Source organism: Bos mutus, chromosome 2 (assembly GCF_027580195.1).
Source record: "Bos mutus isolate GX-2022 chromosome 2, NWIPB_WYAK_1.1, whole genome shotgun sequence".
Lineage (NCBI taxonomy): Eukaryota > Metazoa > Chordata > Mammalia > Artiodactyla > Bovidae > Bos > Bos mutus.
In genome coordinates, this window is record NC_091618.1 from 71478019 (window position 1) to 71491351 (window position 13333).

General features: G+C 41.6%; 1 protein-coding gene across 1 annotated transcript in view; it reads right to left on the reverse strand.

Moving 5' to 3' along the window:
- NCKAP5 (NCK associated protein 5) overlaps positions 1-13333 on the reverse strand; it is a 1094443-nt gene that overhangs the window by 516277 nt on the left and 564833 nt on the right.

Genomic DNA, 13333 nt, shown 5'->3' on the forward strand with positions numbered 1-13333 from the left:
ATGCTCAGATCCTGACATTATGGACTCAGCTAAAACTAACAACTTTTTTTGTTTTTGTTTTGCTGTTGTTGCTGCCTTTTCTTTTTTTAAAGCATGTCATGCTATTATGGTTATGGATATTACTAAATTAAGTACTTTGTGTATAGCATATATAATCAACAATGATAATCAAAGACAATGCCTGATTATCAGGGACCAACATTCTTCAAGGGAAAGAATGGAAGCAGAGACTTGAATCTCTAAATAAATCAAACACTATGACTCTGTACATTGAATTACCTAGATGAAACCTGATCCACTGTATCATTCATGGAATAAAAAATTCTTCTGAGGGCCATGAATGAAACAGACCATTTCTGGAAAAAAAAAATCAAGGTCTTCTAAAAATACTTCACACTCTGTGCATCGGCAACTTTGACTATATTCTCTCTCCTGCATAAAAAGCCTGCTCTATTGGGTCGGGAGCATCAGCTGTGTGGTGCTGGAGAGATTTTGAGGAGATACCCCACACCCAGTGGCAAAGGAGAAGCCCCAGTAAGATGGTTGCTGCTGCTAAGTCGCTTCAGTCATGTCTGACTTTGTGCGACCCCATGGACTGCAGCCTACCAGGCTTCTCCATCCATGGGATTCTCCAGGCAAGAACACTGGAGTGGGTTGCCATTTCCTTCTCCAATGCATGAAAGTGAAAAGAGAAAGTGAAGTCGCTCAGTCGTGTCCGATTCTTAGCGACCCCATGGACTGCAGCCTACCAGGCTCCTCCATCCATGGGATTTTCCAGGCAAGAGTATTGGAGTGGGGTGCCATTGCCTTCTCCCAGTAAGATGGTAAGAGGGGGTAAATTGCATTTAGAATCAAACCACATACACGCCAGAGAGACTTATAGGGGTCAAACAAACCATGTGTACACCAGGACCCAGAGACCCCACAGAGACTAAGACAGAACTGTGTTTAAGTGTCTCTTGTGGAGGTATGGGTCAGCAGTAGACTGCCACAGGGGCAAAGGCTCTGAGTGTAGTAGACCAGAGTGCATCATAAGTCTTCTTGGAGGACATTGCCATTAACCCCACCACAGAGCCGCCAGAACTTACACAGGACTGGGGAAACAGATGCATGGAGGTCACAAACAGAACCTTGTGAGCACCAGGACCCAGGAGAAAGAAGAAGTGACCCCACAAGACACTGACCCAGACTCATCTGTGAGTGTCCAGGAGTCTCCAGTGGAGGCATGGGTCGGTGGTGGCCTGCTGCAAGGGTGGGGGCACTAGTGTAGCAGTGCATGCGTGAGCCTTTTGAAGGAGGTCGCCATTATCTTCACAGTTTCAGTTCAGTTTAGTCACTCATTTGTCCCCGACTCTTTGTGACCCCATGGACTGTAGCAAGCCAGGCATCCCTGTCCATCACCAACTCCCAGAGTTTACTCAAACTCATGTCCATTGAGTTGGTGATGCCATCCAACCATGTCATCCTCTGCCGTATCCTTCTCCTCCCACCTTCAATCTTTCCCAGCATCAGGGTCTTTTCAAATGAGTCAGTTCTTCCAATCAGATAGCCAAACTACTGGAGTTTCAGTTTCAGCATCAGTCCTCCCAATGAATATTCAGGACTGATTTCATTTAGGATGGACTGGTTGGATCTCCTTGCAGTCCAAGGGACTCTCTCAAGAGTCTTATCCAACACTACAGTTCAAAAGCATCAATTCTTTGGCGCTCAGCTTCCTAAAAGTCCAACTCTCACATCCATACATGACTACTGGAAAAACCATAGCTTGGACTAGATGGATCTTTGTTGGCAAAGAAATGTCTCTGCTTTTTCATAAGCTGTCTAGGTGGCCCCAGGTAAATTACAGGGAGGGAACACAGCCCTACCATCAGCACAAAATTGGATTAAAGTTTTACTGAGTATGGCCCCACACATCAGAACAAAACCCAGTTTCCCCCTCAGTCAGACTTTCCCATCAGGAAGCTGCTATAAGCCTCTTATCCTTCCCAATCAGAGGGCAGAGAGACTAAAACCATAATCACAGAAAACTAACCAATCTGATCACATGGACCACACAGTCTTGTCTAACTCAGTGAAACTATGAGCCATGCCCTGTAGGATCACCCAAGATGAATGAATCATGGTGGAGAGTTCTGACAAAATGTGATCTACTGGAGAAGAGAATGGCAAACCACTTCAGTATTGCCTTGAGAATCCCATGAACAGTATGCAAAGGCAAGAAGATATGACAATGAAAGCTGAACTACCCAGGTCAGTAGGTGCCCAATGTGCTACTGGAGATCAGTGGAGAAATAACTCCAGAAGGAATGAAAAGATGGAGCCAAAGCAAAAACAACATCCAGTTGTGGATGTGACTGATGATGAAAGTAAAGTCCGATGCTGTAAAGAGCAATATTGCAATAGGAACCTGGAATGTTAGGTTCGTGAATCAAGGTAAATTGGAAGTGGTCAAACAGGAGATAGCAAGAGTGAACATCAACATTTTATGAATCAGTGAACTAAAATGGACTGGAATGGGAGAATTTAACTCAAATGACCATTATATCTATTACTGTGGGCAAGAATCCCTTAGAAGAAATGGAGTAGCCCTCACAGTGAACAAAAGAGTCCAAAATGCAGTACTTGGATGTAATCTCAAAAATGACAGAATGATCTCTGTTCGTTTCCAAAGCAAACCATTCAATATCATAGTAATCCAAGTCTATGCCCCAACCAATAATGCTGAAGAAGCTGAACTTGAATGGTTCTATGAAGACCAATAAGACCTTCTAGAACTAACACCCAAAAAAGATGTCCTTTTCATTATAGAGGACTGGAATGTAAAAGTAAGAATTCAAGAAATACCTGGAGTAACAGGCAAATTTGGCCTTGGTGTATAGAATGAAGCAGGGCAAAGGCTAATAGAGTTTTGCCAAGAGAATGCACTGGTCATTGCAAACACCCTCTTCCAACAACAAAAGAGAAGACTCTACACATGGACATCACCATATGCTCAATACTGAAATCAGATTGATTGTATTTTTTGCAATTAAAGATGGAGAAACTCTATACAGTCAGCAAAAACAAGACCAGGAGGTGACTGTGGTTCAGATCATGAATCCTTATTGCCAAATTCAGACTTAAATTGAAGAAAAGAGAGAAAACCACTAGACCACTCATGTATGACCCAAATCAAATCCCTTATCATTATGCAGTGGAACTGAGAAATAGATTCAAGGCATTACATCTGATAGGCAGAGTGCCTGATGAACTATGGACGGAGGTTTGTGACCCTTTACAGGAGACAGGGATCAAGACTATCCCCAAGAAAAAGAAATGCAAAAAGGCAAAGTGGTTGTCTGAGGAGGCTTTATAAATAGCTGTGCAAAGAAGAGAAGCGAAAAGCAAATGAGGAAAGAAAAGATATACACACTTGAATGCAGAGTTCCAAGGAGTAGCAAGGAGAGATAAGAAAGCCTTCAGTATCAGTGCAAAGAAATCGATACACGATACTGGATGCTTGGGGCTAGTGCACTGGGACGACCCAGAGGGATGGTATGGGGAGGGAGGAGGGAGGAGGGTTCAGGATGGGGAACACATGTATACCTGTGGCGGATTCATTTTGATATTTGGCAAAACTAATACAATTATGTAAAGTTTAAAAATAAAATTAAAAAAAAAAAGAAATAGAGGAAAACAATAGAATGGGAAAGACTAGAGATCTCCACAAGAAAATTAGAGATACCAAGGGAACATTTTATGCAAAGATGGGCACAGTAAAGGACAGAAATGGTATGGACCAACAGAAGCAGAAGATATTAAGAAGAGGTGGCAAGAGTACACAGAAGAACTATACAAAAAAGATCTTCACAACCTAGATAATCATGATGGTATGATCACTCACCTAGAGCCAGACAATCTGGAATTCGAAGTCAAGAGGGCCTTAGGAAGCATCACTACGAACAAAGCAAGTGGAGGTGATGGAATTCCTATTGAGCTATTTCAAATCCTCAAAGACGATGCTGTTAAAGTGCTGCATTCAATATGCCAGGAAATTTGGAAAACTCAGCAGTGGCCACAGGACTGGAAAAGGTCAGTTTTCATTTCAATCCCATAGAAGGGCAATGAGAAAGAATGCTGAAACTACTGCACAATTGCACTCATCTCACATGCTAGAAAAGTAATGCTCAAAATTCTCCAAGCCAGGCTTCAACAGTATGTGAATCATGAAATTCCAGATGTTCAAGCTGGATTTAGAAGAGGCAGAAGAACCAGAGGTCAAATTGCCAACATCTGCTGGATCATCAAAAAAGCAAGAGAGTTCCAGAAAAACATCTACTTCTGTTTTATTGATGATGCCAAATCATTTGACTGAGTGACCACAACAAACTGGAAAATTCTTAAAGAGATGGGACTACCAGACCACATGACTTGCCTCCTGAGAAAACTGTATGCAGGTCATGTATGCAGGTCATGAAGCAACAGTTAGAAATGGACACGGAACAACAGACTGGTTCCAAATTGGGAAAAGAGTACATCAAGGCTGTTTATTGTCACCCTGCTTATTTAACATATGCAGAGTACATCATGAGAAACTCTGGGCTGTATGAAGTACAAGCTGGAATCAAGATGGCCAGGAGAAATATCAGTAACCTTAGATATGTGGATGACACCACACTTATGGCAGAAAGTGAAGAACTAAAGAGCCTCATGATGAAAGTGAAAGAGGAGAGTGAAAAAGTTGGTTTAATATTCAACATTCAGAAAACAAAGATCATGGCATCCGGCCCCATCACTTCATGGCAAATAGATGGGGAAACAATGGAAACAGTGACAGATCTTATTTTGGGGGGGCTCCAAAATCACTGCAGATGGTGACTGCAGCCATGAAATTAAAAGACACTTGATCCTTGGAAGAAAAGCTACGACCCACCTAGACAGCATATTAAAAAGCAGAGACATTCCTTTGCCAACAAAGGTCCATCTAGTCAAAGCTATGGTTTTTCCAGTAGTCATGTATGGATGTGAGAGTTGGACTTTTAGGAAAGCTGAGCGCCAAAGAATTGATGCTTTTGAACTGTGGAGTTGGAGAAGACTCTTGAGGGTCTCTTGGACTACAAGAAGATCCAACCAGTCCATCCTAAAGGAAATCAGTCCTGAATATTCATTGAAAGGACTGATGTTAAAGCTGAAACTCCAATACTTTGGCCACCTGATTTGATGAACTGACTCATCTATAAAGACCTGATGCTGGGAAAGACTGAAGGTGGGAGGAGAAGGATACGGCAGAGGATGAGATGGTTGGATGGCATCACCGACTCAATGGACATGAGTTTGAGTAAACTCTGGGGGTTGGTGATGGACAGGGAGGCCTGGCCTGCTGCAGTCCATGGGGTTGCAAAGAGTCACACAAGACTGAGCAACCGAACTGAATTGAATGGACTGGGAAGATCCCTTTGAGAAAATGGCTACCCATTTCAGTACTCTTTTCCGGGAAATCTCAAGGACAGAGGAGACTGGCGGGCTACCATGTGGTAAGAGTCAGACATGATTTAATGACCAAACAAAAACAACAAAGGGGCTTCCCAGGTGGCTCAGTGGTAAAGAATGCATCAGCAGTGCAGGAGATGCAGGAGACGTTGGTTTGATCTCTGTGCCTGGAAGATCCTCTGGAGAAGGGCATGGCAACCCACTCCATAACATTTTTCTGGAGAATCCCATTGACAGAGGAAACTGACAGGGTAAAGTTCATAGGGTCTCAAAGAGTCAGACAGGACTGTAGCGAATGAGTGCACATACAACAATAACAAAAATTCAAAGCCCAGGGTTCCTTCCAGACTCAGTTTTATGTATTTTGGATATCAACCCTTTTCCAGATAGATGACTTGCAAATAGTTTCTCCTATTGGATTGCTTTTTATTTTGTTGATGGCTTCTTTTACTGTGCAGAAGCTCTTTAGTTTGATGTAGTCCCACTTGTGTGTTTCTGCTTTTGGTAACAGATTCAAAAGATCATCACCAAGACCAATGTCAAGGAGCTTTCCACTTTGAGGAATTCTATGGTTTCAGGATTTACATTCCATTAAGCCTTTAACACTTTTTGAGTTAATTTTTGTGTGTGTTATAAAAGAGTAGTCTAGTTTCATTCTTTTGCATGTGAATATTCGTTTCCTCCAAAACCATTTATTAAAGAGATTCTCTCCCCATTTTGGTCTTAGCTTGTCATAAATTTATTTACCATGCTGTTGTTGTTCAGTTGCTCAGCTGCATCCAACTCTTTGCGACCCCATGGACTGCAGCACACCAGGCTTCCTTCTCCTTCATCATCTCCCAGAGCTTGCTCAAACTCATGTCCATCAAGTTGGTGATGCCATCCAACTGTCGCATCCCTCTATTGTCCCCTTCTCCTCCTGCCTTCAATCTTTCCCAAAATCAGGGTGTTTTCTAATGAGCTGGCTCTTCACATTAGGTGGTCATATTATTGGAGTTTCAGCTTCAGCATCAGTCCTTCCAATGAATATTCAGGATTGATTTCCTTTAGGATTGACTGATTGGATCTCCTTGCTGTCAGAGGGACTCTCAAAAGTCTTCTCCAACACCACAGCTCAAAAGCATCAATTCTTTGGTGCTCAGCTTTCTTTATGGTCCAACTCTCACATCCATAAATGACTACTGGAAAACCATAACTTTGACTCTATGACCTTTATCAGCAAAGTAATGTCTCTGCTTTTTATTGACCATGTATGTGTGGCTATCGGAGAAGGCAATGGCAACCCATTCCAGTACTCTTGCCTGGAAAATCCCATGGATGGAGGAGCCTGGTAGGCTGCAGTCCATGGGGACGCAACAAGTTGGACACGACTGAGCGACTTCACTTTCACTTTTCACTTTCATGCTTTGGAGAAGGAAATGAAAACCCACTCCAGTGTTTTTGCCTGGAGAATCCCAGGGATGGCGGAGCCTGGTGGGCTGCTGTCTTTGGGGTCTCACATAATCAGACACGACTGAAGCGACTTAGCAGCAACAGCATGTGTGGCTATATTTCTGGGCTCTCTATTCAACTCCATTAATCTATGTGTCTGTGTTTATGCCAATACCATACTGTTTTAATTACTATAGCTTTGCAATATAATTTTAGCATGATGCCTCCAGCTTTAATCTCCTTTCTCAAGATTGCTTTAGCTATTCAGGGCCTTTGCAGTTTCATACAAATTTTAGGATTGCTTGTTCTATTTCTGTGAAAAATGTCACTGGAATTTTAATAGGGATTGCATTGAATCTGTAGACTGTTTTTGGTATTATAGACATTTTAATATTAATTCTTCCAATCCATGAGAATTAGTATATTTGCCATTACTTGTGTCTTCAGTTACATTCATTAGTGTCTTATAGTTTTCAATATATATGCCTTTCAACTCCTTGGTTAAATTATTCCCTAGGTATTTTACTATTTTTTATGTAATTGTAAATGGGATTATTTCCTTAATTTCTATTTCTGATAGTCTATTGTTAGTGTAGAAGAATGCACTGGAATTCTGTATACTGATTTGTATCCTGAAACTTTACTGAATTTATTACTTGTAACAGTTTGGGTTTTTTTTTGTTGTTTTTTTTTGGTAGTTTTTGGAATTTTTGATATATAAAATGATGTCTTCTTCAAATAGTGACAGGGTTCTTTTCCTTTCCAATTTGGATGTCTTTTATTTCTCCTTCTTTTTAACTGTTCTGGCTGAAACTTTCAATAATATGCCAAATAAAAGTGGCAAGAGTGGACATCTTCGTGCTGCTCTGATTATCAGAGGAGAAACTTTCAGCTTTTCACTGTTGAGTATTAATATTAGTTATTATCACAGGCTTGTCATTTACAGCCTTTTATTATGCTGAGGCATGCTCCATCTACACCATTAAAAGTATTTATTATAAATACATGCTGAATTTTGTTAAATGCTTTTTCTATGGATATTCAAATGATCATATGATTTTTATTCTTCAGCTTGATAACATGGTGTATCATGTTGACTCATTTGTAGATGCTGAACTAAATTTGCACCTCTGGAATAAATCTCACTTGATCATGGTGAATGACCTTTTTAGTGCATTGTTGTATTCAGTTTACTAAGATTTTGTTGAGGATTTTTGCATCTATGTTCATTAAAGCCCTGTAATTTTCTTTTCTTTTTTTGCCTGGTTTTAGTATCATGGTAATACCGGTCTTTTAAAATGAATTTGGAAATGTTACCTCCTATTCTATTTTTTTTTTAAGTTTGAGAAGGATTGGTATTCATTCTTCCTTGAATGTTTGGTAGGATTCAGTTTTGAATTTTTGTTCTTTGGGAAGTTGTTGATTATTCATCCAGTTTCTTCCTGGTAAGCACTCTATTTAGCTTTTCTGTTTCTTTGTGATTCAATCTTGGAAGGTCATATGTCTCTAGAATTTATCAATTTCTTCTAGATTGTCCAATCTGTTGACATATAATTCTTCACAGTCATCTGTCAATATATTTTGTATCTCTGTGGTATGAATTGTAATGTCTCCTCTTTCATTTTTGATGTTTACTTAATTTAGTCCTCTCTTTTTTACTTGGTAAGTCTAGCTAAAGGTTTGTCAATAATTATTTTCAAAGAATCAGCTCTTAGTTTCATTGATATTTTCCGTTGTCTTTTTAGTCAACATTTTTTAGTTTAGAAACTTTTAGATATCATTTATCTCCACTCTGATCTTTGTTACATCTTTCCAGCTATGAACTTTAAGCTTAGTTGGTTTATCTTTTTTTAGTTCCTTAAGATATAAAGTTAGGTTGTTTATTTGAGATATTTCTTTTTTCTTGAAGTAGACATGTTAGTCTGCTTGATGTTGTCTAATAAGTCCCTTAAGCTCTCTTCCTTTTTTCAAATTCTTTTTTTCTTCTGATCTGCTTAGATGAATTCCTTTGCCCTGTATTCAAGATCACTGATCCCTTCTTCTGCTTCATCTAGTCTGCTGATGAACTCATCTAGTGTATTTTTCATTTGTTACTTTGATCCTCAGCTCTCTGATTTCTGTTTGGTAATTTCTTATTTTTTTCTATCTCCATCAATGTTCTTACTCTGTTCATCTAGTCTTCTCCCAAGTTTGGTTAGCACCTTTATGACCACTACTTTGAATCCTTTATTGGGTAAATTACTCATCTCCACTTCATTTAGGTTTTTTCTGAGGTCTTACCTTATTCTTTCATTTGGAAAATATTTTTCTGTTTCCTTATTTTGCTTGACTCTTTATGATCGTTTCTGTGTATTAAGTGAAACTCTTGCCTCTACCCACCTTGAAGGAGTGGCCTTCTTTCCCTAGATCTTGGCTTTCTCATGAAACTCTGTAATTGGCCAGGTAGTCTGCCTTATTATTTTTTAGTGGCTCGCAGGTGGCGGTGGTGTGCCAAGAACTGTCAATGTTATAAAGGGAAAGATCTCAGTCAGCACCTAGTTTCAGGGTGCTTGGAAGCCAGACCCCTCAGGCAGTAGCTTTTGACATATGCAAATGTTCAAGTTCCTTTGGGAATGCAATTGTAAACCCTGCTGGCTCCAGACCAGGCACTCTAGATACGTCCTCTTGGCAACAGTTGCAATATTCAGGGCTCTAGATGAATGTATTTGGAAGTCACTACTGTCTGTTCCCTGGAGAAGGCAATGGCAACCCACTCCAGTACTCTTGCCTGGAAAATCCCATGGACGGAGGAACCTGGTAGGCTGCAGTCCATGGGGTCGCTAGGAGTTGGACACGACTGAGCGACTTCACTTTCACTTTTCACTTTTGCATTGGAGAAGGAAATGGCAACCCACTCCAGTGTTCTTGCCTGGAGAATCCCAGGGATGGGGGAGCCTGGTGGGCTGCCATCTATGGGGTCGCACAGAGTTGGACACGACTGAAGCGACTTAGCAGCAGCAGCAGTGTCTGTTCCCAAGACTACCGCCACAGCCTCTAGACGAGTGGTAAACCTGAAGCTGTCCCTCAGGCTGAGGCTCCAGGATAAGTAAATAGGCCTCTTTCACAGAAAGACTAAATAAATGTATTTCACTCTAGTGTTTGTGCAGTGTCCTGAGAATTGCCTCTGATTGTTACAGATCTGTGGGACTTCACAATGCAAGCCCCTCTGGCTACCAAAGCCAGGCAGTCAAGGAGCTTCCCCTATGCCCACAAAAACTGGGGCACCAGACACAGGTTAGAGCTATCTTCCAAGAGACACTGGCATTCTGAGGCACAGTACAGAGTGTGAAGAGAGCATCTGCCCTCTAAGGTCTTTGAAAGATCTGAAGTCAGTCCTCTGATGTGTGTTTAATTAGAAGAATGCCCCTCATACTGCAGCTATGCTGATAAGTCTTTCACAGAAAGATTGAGTTCCTGGGTCTGTTGCCTCTTGCTGTGCCCTCAGGTGGTAGCTATTTAAAAATGCTTTCTCCAGTGGTTATCATTCTGTGAGACCCACAAGTGTAAGCCCTGCTGACTTCTAGAGCCAGGTGATATACCGGTGTCCCTTTGTGGCTGCTGCAGAAATGAGGGTACCAGACAAGGGTACAAGCTCTTTTTCTGGGAGATACCAGAAAGCTAGAGTGAGGGAGAGTGAGAGGATGAAGACTGTGTCCACCAGCTTTCATCCCGAGAGCCTTTCCCTGGGTCGCGAGGAGTGTGCCAGGCCAGGAGCTTCTGGGCAAGGAAATGGGCCTCCTCAGAAAGACCAGGGGTGTTACAATCTGCTATCTGTGCCCTGGGGGTGGCAGCCTGCTAAGAACTGTCTCTGACTGTTACACTCCCATGAACCCAAGAAAGCAAGCTGTTAGAGCCAGGTGCCCAAGGGCGGTCCCCTGGGTTGCTGCCAGAAAACTGTATACCAGACATAAAAATCCAGGACACCAGCTGTGTGTGACAGCTCCCACCTTGAGACATTGGCACTGAGGAGCTGGCAGGGAGAGACCACATAGATGCCACCTTCCAAGAAGAAAAGAAGAGATGGTGCCTGCAGGCTTTAGTGAGTCAGAGGAAGAGTACAAGGATGCCACTGGCCAGTGCCTCCATTCCTAGTCAGAATTCGAATAGGCCCCTTCCCCTCTGGCAGGCACTTAAACATTTAACGATCAGCAAACAAATCTTAACACACAGTCTGGGTGCTTTTCTAACTGCCACCTCTGTGCTGTGCCCTGGGGTGAATGAGTCCTTTAAGCGCAGTTTTCCAGTTCACTATAGCTCTTTGGGTCTCATGATCATGAGCCCCACTGGCTTTCAAAGTCTGATGATTTGGGGGCTCGTCTCTCAGGCGCAAGTCCTGAGTTGGGGTACCCGATGTGGGGTACAGACTTCCCATTCCTGAGGAAGAAGTTCAGGATTTATGAGTTCCCTCCCAGTTGTGGGTCACCACGCCAGGGTGTGGGGTTTAAGGCAGGGTCAGGTATCTGCTTCTACCCGCCTTGATGGGGCCTTTTTCTCACTTGATATGATGAAAAAGTTAAGCTAGTCTGAGAGTCTTTTTCAGAGGGAATTGTTCCATACGTAGCCTAGTTTTGGAGTGTCTGTGGGAGGAGGTGAGTCCAGCATCTTCCTACATTACCATCTTAGATCACCTTTTAACACTTAGTTTAAAAAGACAAATTTATCCCAGCACAATGGACAGACAGTCTGAGAATGACGCTACTCTCTTAGACCCAATTTCATTCATGAGAAACATAAGTGAACACAGAAACTGCACCTGAATGAACCCAGTTAGAAATATTCAGTCCACACTCAGCCCGCCATGTGTGTCGTGAGTCACCCCATCCACGTTTGATGGTAACACTTGCCCTCTGATCTCACACAGCCTTCTTTCCACTGCTTTACAATAACTCACAAGCTGCAGCCCTTCCCATGATCACTCCCACAAGCAAACTGCACGTCCTTTCAAGGTCAAGTGCCATATTTCTTGTGTTATTTCTGTATATCTTAACCATTTAACACTGTAAAACTTAGCTGCCATTTTTATTTGATGCCTATTTTTTTAAAGTGTCACTTACAGTTTTTCAGTATTGTGTCCCTGTTTCCATTTTTCCTACAAGCCCTGTGCAATGATTTTTAGAAACAGATATGTCATATTACAGCAGAGCTATATATCATGGTGGAGAAAAAGAACTCTGAATCAAGAGGAGGATTCCAAAGCTCTTTCCTCTTTAAGTAAGTATTAGTCTCTCAGCCGTGTCCAGCTTTTGCAACCCATGGACTGTATATAGCCCACTAGGTTACTCTGTCCATGGAATTCTCTAGGCAAGAATACCGGAGCTGGTTGCCATTTCCTTCTCCTTTCCTTCTTTGGGCATAAGAAAATAGTTGGACCTTCAACATAGAATCAAGCATAAAAACCAAAAAAAAGTGTTTTACATACTTTTTTTAAGTTTTTGTTTTGATGTGGACCATTTTCTTAAAAATCTTTATTGAATTTGTTACAATATTGCTTTTGTTTTATGCTATGGTTTTTTGGCCACAAGGCCATGGGATCTTAGCTCTGGGACCGGGAATCAAACCCACCATCCCCTGCATTGGGAGGCAAAGTCTAAAACACTGGACTTCCAGGGAAGTCCCAAGAAAACTCTCTTAATTCCAAGTCTTTTGATCACATCTTTAGCTCATAGCCTTCACATAGTCTTAAATTTCCTCAATCATTATCCTCTAACTAAACCTCTAGCAAAGGAGATACCACCATTCCCCTGGATAACTCATTTTATTTTTTTTAACTCTTATTTTGCTAATTTTCCTGAGTTGCTTACATTGTTTTGAGTATCAAAAAAGCCTCCTAACTATATGTTACCAGGAAACGGAGAAAAATCTATAGGTACTGTCATTATTTCCTAATTTAATACAACTCTTCTTAGAAAAAGAGCTATACACACACGCTCATGGACATATTAATTCACTTACACCACAAATGTTTACCGCACAGGTACTATGTGCCAGACACTAGAAGAGACAAGCCAAGAATCCAAAAGACACTATTCCTGGCTGCAGTAGACTTAGTCTCTAGTGGACGTGGCAGGTACTACATGAACTATCACACAGACAAATATATCAATACAAACTGATGGATAATTAAGGGTTTGCTGAAAGATGACAGCCAGAGGAACCGATTTTGCCCAGTGTGTTAGGGAAAGGCTTCTCTGAGGAATTAATATACAAACTGAGGCCTCTGTGATGACTGGGAGTTACTTGGTAAAGAAAAGGGATCAGTTCTATAGGCAGAATGAGTAGCAAGTAGAAAGTCTTTAGTTACATGTGAAAAGAACAAAGAGAAGTTCAGTGTGCCTGGAGCCTGGTGAGCAAGGAGACAGAGTGACATATGACACAGGTGGAAGGAGACAGGGGA